This window comes from Schistocerca gregaria, chromosome 1, assembly GCF_023897955.1.
Source record: "Schistocerca gregaria isolate iqSchGreg1 chromosome 1, iqSchGreg1.2, whole genome shotgun sequence".
NCBI lineage: Eukaryota > Metazoa > Arthropoda > Insecta > Orthoptera > Acrididae > Schistocerca > Schistocerca gregaria.
The window spans coordinates 337,276,947-337,283,646 of record NC_064920.1 but is presented as its reverse complement, the minus strand read 5'-3'; positions in this window follow the sequence as shown (position 1 = coordinate 337,283,646).

Sequence of the window (6,700 nt, the reverse complement as noted above, 5' to 3'; positions counted from 1 at the left end):
TCGTTAAGGACATACATGCATGTATAAATTCTGAGGACCCTGTTCTAGATTTCTTTCTAGAAAAGTAATTCTTGTTGTAGATACTTTTTGTCCAACGATATGCTCTTTCGATTTATTAAGCCTTACATTTGTTGCAAATTTTTATAGTCCATTCCCCAATATAGCTTCTGCAAAATATTTAAATTTACTAGTTCGGACTATTTTACCTGTTTGTCTTCCTGTGTATATTGGTGGACTTCTTATATCAAAATTTTTATGAATTTTGTTTTTTCAACTAAAACTTAATTTTTTTCTAGTGATTTATTTGAGTAACTGCTTAAGTCAAATTTTCTGAAACTAGCCCAACACCGTCAGCACAAACGTCTAGTTTGTCTTACTTCATTTGTTTTCGATCCCTGAATTATAGATTAAATTTTGTGATTTTTAGTTCAAAATTCCCAGATCATTACAATTTTATCTAAAGTGCAATTGAACTCTAGAGGCGACAAGATGACCTCTGGGCATTTAAAATGTCTGATTCCCCACAAATTTAACGTTGGTTATCGTCTTTCCTAAATTTTTACGAATTATGTTTGCTAATTTTGCTTTAATATCAAATTGACTATTGGTTTCGTCTATTGTTTCCCTGCCTACAGAGTCAAATGCTTCCTTGAAACGAGCAAGTTATACTGTTATAGTTTTTCTAATTAATATTCTGTCGCAAATTATTCATTTTAAGAGAAATATCTGTTCTGTTCAGGGCCTTCCTCCCCAATATCGACCCTGAAATTCTTCTAGCGGTTTTCCTAAAGTTTCTTCACGTCTTTTTAAAGAGTGTTTTTGATTATATTTTGTATTTCACTGCAGAAGATATACTCGTCTATAACTGTTCAGTATTTGTTTGTCTCCCTTTTCACGGATCTGTTGGGTTAGTATGATCTTCCACTTTTCAGAAATCTTTCTGATTCCCAAATGTTCTGAAAAACAAAGTGTAAGTCACTTTTAATCCTTGGTACTGATTGTTTCCAGAATTTTGCTTTAACGTAGCGTTCTCTACTTTTGTTGTTTCTGAGACTTTAAAAGCTTCATGCAATTGTAGCTCTTCTGGTGCGAAATCTTTGTCAAGATATTCTGGTACTGCTGTAAATTGTAATTTAACAATTGAATTTGGACAGTTCAAAGGCTCACAAGAAAGTTTACCTAATATTTTAAATTTTCCTTTTTATTTAATGCTATTTTCCCATTTTTATTTTGGAAACAAGTACTGTGTGTGTGTGTGTGTGTGTGTGAATTCCTAAGCGACCAAACTGCTGAGGTAAACGGTCCCTACACTCACACACAGCTTAAACTAACTTAAAGTAACTTAAAGCTAAGGACAAAACACACACCCATGCCCAAGGGATGACTCGAACTTCCGGCGGGAGGGGCCGCACGATTAGTGACGTGACGCCTCTAACCGCGGGGCCACTCCGGGCGGCGAAACTAGTACTAGCTGGTTATATTTTTACAAGTAAATGTTTTTGGAAGGTTCTTTGAATTTTCCATATTTTCGTTCTTCTTTCTTTTCCCTTTTCTCAGGATTGTTGTATCTATTCTTCTGTTTTTTGAACATTTCTATTTTGTCCATTTTTTGCACTATCGCTTCTTCACACTTTTCGATCCATCATTTCTTCTTTCTATTCTTGGCAATACCTGATGTTTTCTCTCCCGCCGGCCAGTGTGGCCGAGCTCTTCTAGGCCTTCAGTCTGGAAGCGCACGAACGCTACGGTCGCAGGTTCGAATCCTGCCTCGGGCATGGATGTGTCTGATGTCCTTAGTTTAGTTAGGGTTTAAGTAGTTCTTAGTTCTAGGGGACTGATGACCTCAGATGATAAGTTCCATTTTCTCTCCCGATTTCGTAATTTCTACCTGGACTTCATGGCAATAGGCTTTGTAGTATTCACAGCGTTTTCTGTCAATTGTTCTACATTTTTGAGAAATTTTGTGGAATTGGCTCTGCCGGAGCCGTGTTGGTAACTTTATGGAATTTCTTTCGATTTAAGTGGAGAACTCGTATTTTATACTTAGAGAGTGAACCTAAATCAAATTTTCCGCTTTTGGTCGCTTCACCATTCAGATTTATTTATTTTTTTTGTACATGGTTGTGTGATATGGTTGAAACTTTCCCGTACTTGGATTTGGAGTTATTGAAGTGTGTGGAAAGTAGTTTTCACTGGAACATTTTGAACAGACTGACCTGCCAGTAATCTTGTCTGTTGGTTCTTAAGTGTGGTGGACATTCGCTTATAATATTCTTAAACATCTTTTCCTTCTGCACTTGCGCACTGAAGCCGCCGAGAAATAGTTTGAAGTGGTTTTTAGGTATGCTGGAGATTTCAAATTAAAAATCTCACATTTTATTTGCTTCCTGCTGATGTCTTCTGTCGTCTTAATTTGTGGGGATACAGATTTTATTCCTGTACTTTATTTTTCACATGGACATCCTTTCTGATCTTGACTTAAAATTTATTGTACTATCTACGATTTTCTAGTTTACGTATAATGTTTTTCCAAATTTTTACATCTTCTCCATTATTCCCTGTACTGGCTTCCCTTCATAAATTCTGTATTTTTGTGTATCAACGACGTCCTCATCTAAGAATATCATTTGTTGTTGTTGTTGTTGTTGTTGTTGTCTTCAGTCCTGAGACTGGTTTGATGCAGCTCTCCATGCTACTCTATCCTGTGCAAGCTGCTTCATCTCCCAGTACCTACTGCAACCTACATCCTTCTGAATCTGCTTAGTGTACTCATCTCTCGGTCTCCCTCTACGATTTTTACCCTCCACGCTGCCCTCCAATGCTAAATTTGTGATCCCTTGATGCCTCAAAACATGTCCTACCAACCGATCCCTTCTTCTAGTCAAGTTGTGCCACAAACTTCTCTTCTCCCCAATCCTATTCAATACCTCCTCATTAGTTATGTGATCTACCCATCTAATCTTCAGCATTCTTCTGTAGCACCACATTTCAAAAGCTTCTATTCTCTTCTTGTCCAAACTAGTTATCGTCCATGTTTCACTTCCATACATGGCTACACTCCAAACAAATACTTTCAGAAACGACTTCCAGAAACATAAATCTATATTCGATGTTAACAAATTTCTCTTCTTCAGAAACGCTTTCCTTGCCATTGCCAGTCTACATTTTATATCCTCTCTACTTCGACCATCATCAGTTATTTTACTTCCTAAATAGCAAAACTCCTTCACTACTTTAAGTGTCTCATTTCCTAATCTAATTCCCTCAGCATCACCCGATTTAATTTGACTACATTCCATTATCCTCATTTTGCTTTTGTTGATGTTCATCTTATATCCTCTTTTCAAGACACTAAAATATGATTTGCTGCACTGTAAAAATTTCTATGTGATTCATTGTAGATAAAATTACATTTACTGTTCCAGAGTAATCATTTTTCTTAACCTGAAACTAAGAATGCATTTCAGAACGTTCCATTTCCTCTTTACGACAAATATTGAGTCTCCCCACAAGTTTAGGTCTCACTGGGTTACTAGATAATGAATTCGTTACCAGAGCTACTGCCTGGCGTAGTGTATCCATTATGCGAACCTGCGAACTTTCCGTTCTGTGATCTAAAGTAGTAAGCCGATGAAGGAAATTTAGAGTCATCCCTTAATTCCGACAATGGGGCCAGGTTGTTATCCTGGCTCTACAGTCTGGAACCGCGTGACCGCTTCGGTCTTAGTTCGAATCCTGCCCCGGGCTTGGATGTGTGTGATGTCCTTAGCTTAGTTATGTTTAAGTAGTTCTAAGTTCTAGGGAAGTGATGTTAAGTCCCATAGTGCTCAGAGCCATTTGAACCACTTTTTGTTGTCCTGGCATTTTAATGATTCACCTACTGTTACTGCCGGTGTACTGTCACTGATATCTGGAACTGTCGTGCCCTCTGTCCATTTTTATCCTTTGACAACAGGATGCTTCTGTCTCCAGTTGCGCCGTTCCAAAATTCCATCTTTTCTGTGTTCGGTGCAGTTCAAGGCCTTCACCGTAAACTTCGTAGGGGATCCGTATGTGATATTATTAGGTGAGCTATCTAATCTATCACTCCGCACTTACTATGGCCTGCAACGCGAAACCTTGGATCCTTCAGGTTCTGTAATATGCCTTTTCAGAAGATATGCTGTTTCATGTCAACAAAATATTGTGTTGTAAAACCTCCATTGATGCAAAATTGCTAATGTCAAATAGTGAACAAAATATTCACCCCACTGCAGAACGTTAATTTCCCAAGTGAGTTTATTGATACGTTTATTAAATATTGGGGATGTTTATGTATCGTCTGGCTGCTTAATAAATAATCATTCAGTGCGAGAAATGACATTTGTAAGAGATGATGTTCAAAATAAATTGATGTTTGATGAAAACCGTTAGAAGTTACGAGAGTGGTTTGAAAAGTTCTCGGAGTCATCACGAGACGTCAGCGATAACGCAAAGAGTTATTCACGTGATATTCATTGGACTGTTTCCTGTAAACACGTGTCACGTCAGTGGTCTTGGAAGAGAGCTGTGGTTGTGACATGGCTGTGTTGCTGTTCCCGCGTAGTCATTTGCGAAGATGCAAAAAATGGAGATTCGAGCAGTGACTAAGTACTTCGTAAGGAAAGGTATGAAAGCAAAGGACATTCATGCCGATATCCGGAATACACTAGGTGACTCTGCTGCTTGATATTCAACTGTTGCCAAGTAGACAAATGAATTTAAATGTAGGCGCGAGAGCTTGGATGATGATCCGCTCAGTGGTCAGCCAAAATGTCTCACTAGTCCATAAATCATTGCGAAAGTGCACATAATGGTCATGGAATATCGTCGAATGAAAGTGTGTGCAACTGCTCACACTTGCTAGACGACATCTTAACTCAAGAATTAGAAAAGAAAAAAATTATCTGCAAGGTGGGTGCCGCCATCAAGACAATGCGCGACCGCACACATGTGTCATCGCCATGGCAAAATTACACGAACTAAAGTATGAATTATTGCCACATCCACCGTATTCAACTGATATAGCTCCGTCAGAGTTCCATCTCTTCTCAAAACTGAAAATTTTTCTTGGTGGCCGAAGATTCACTTCAAACGAAGAATTGATAGCCGGATTTGACAACTATTTTACAGATCTGAAGGAAACTCATTTTCGAGATGGGATCAAGGCAATGGAACATGGGTGGACCAATTGCATTAATCTACAAGGAGACTACATTCAAAAATAAAAAAAAGTTTGAGTGTGTAAGTACTTTTTTTTCTATTACGGTCCGAGAACATTTCAAACCACATTCTTAAATTGTCCACAATCGTTAGAAGTGATGCTCGTTCACTCAATAGCAATTGGGCATCATTTATCGAAAGCCTTGACAGTTAATGCACTTATAATAAGGTAAATAAACAATTCTTAAGAATTTTAAATATTCACGTTGTTGGAAGTCGTGACCAACTTGAATTTCCTTGTATTACAAGATGCGAAAGTAATACACCACTTCGGGGTAGTTCCTGTAGAGGACAGAAAGTTCCTTATCGCGTAGAATAATGAGGTGATGGAAAATTATTCCTGTAAAAGATGAAATAAGTTTAATCTTTTACGTGAAATGCTGTCTGTAGGCGCCCTGGAGACCTGCCCTTGCAGCTTTGTCTTATTTCCTAATTCAAGAACAGAAGCATTATTAACAGCGCAGACAAAATCGTTTCTGAGTATCGCGAGACCTCTGCAAATACGTGTTACAATTCTATTTACGTTTGTGTGCTCTGCACCAACAGAACTTGAGTCGCAGACTAATGAATATTTGCTCATGCATAATGGAGCCAGCTTACGTTCCCATTCGAATGCAAAAGGGTCGCCATACACTTTGTGGCAATTATTCAATGTCTCCATTGTGGGTCATCCGCTCTATGCCTTGCAGTCGTGTCTGCTTTATCGCTCTGTCTTCATGTTTCTCTGTCTTTTCCACTCCGCCAGTACGTCCATGTTTGTGTGTGTGTGTGTGTGTGTGTGTGTGTTTGTGTGTCCGCTCATAGTTTTTTACTGTGGTACTTACGTGCTTCGCGGTTTCCTCGCTTCCCTAATGGTGCTGCGCACAGTTTCCAGTGAGCTGTATATTTCGCGGCAGTGTGACCTTCCGGGAATCGAGGTGTTAGTTTGCAACGTTACCAGGACTGCGCAGTTCTGTAGGGGGTCCCCCGAGAGTCTTACGTCAGGTAGCATTAGCATGCTCGCTGCTGGATTACCGTAACAGCTACTTAAAGCATGATCGGATTAGCAAGATACGCCACAGTGTGCAGTTGTCTCTAGTGTATGTTCGTTACTTTATAACAGCCAGTAAGACCTCACCCAAAATATGAGCTGGCTTTTGTGGCCGAGTGGTTCCAGGCGCTTCAGTCCGGAACCGCGCTTCTGCTACTGCCGCAAGTTCGAATCCTGCTTCGGGCAGTGATGTCCTTAGGTTAGTTTGGGTTAAGAAGTTCTAAGTTAAGGGGGCTTCTGACTTCAGATGTTAAGTCCCATAGTACTTAGAGCCATTTGAAGCATCACCCAAAACATCAAGAACTTTCTCGGAGTATCGATTACATGTATCATTTACCTGTCACCCATTAACGTGCAGTGGAAAATTCGAATAAAATAACAGTGTAACTGGGTTACTTAATGTACTATGGTTAGTGAAAATGTTTTGAA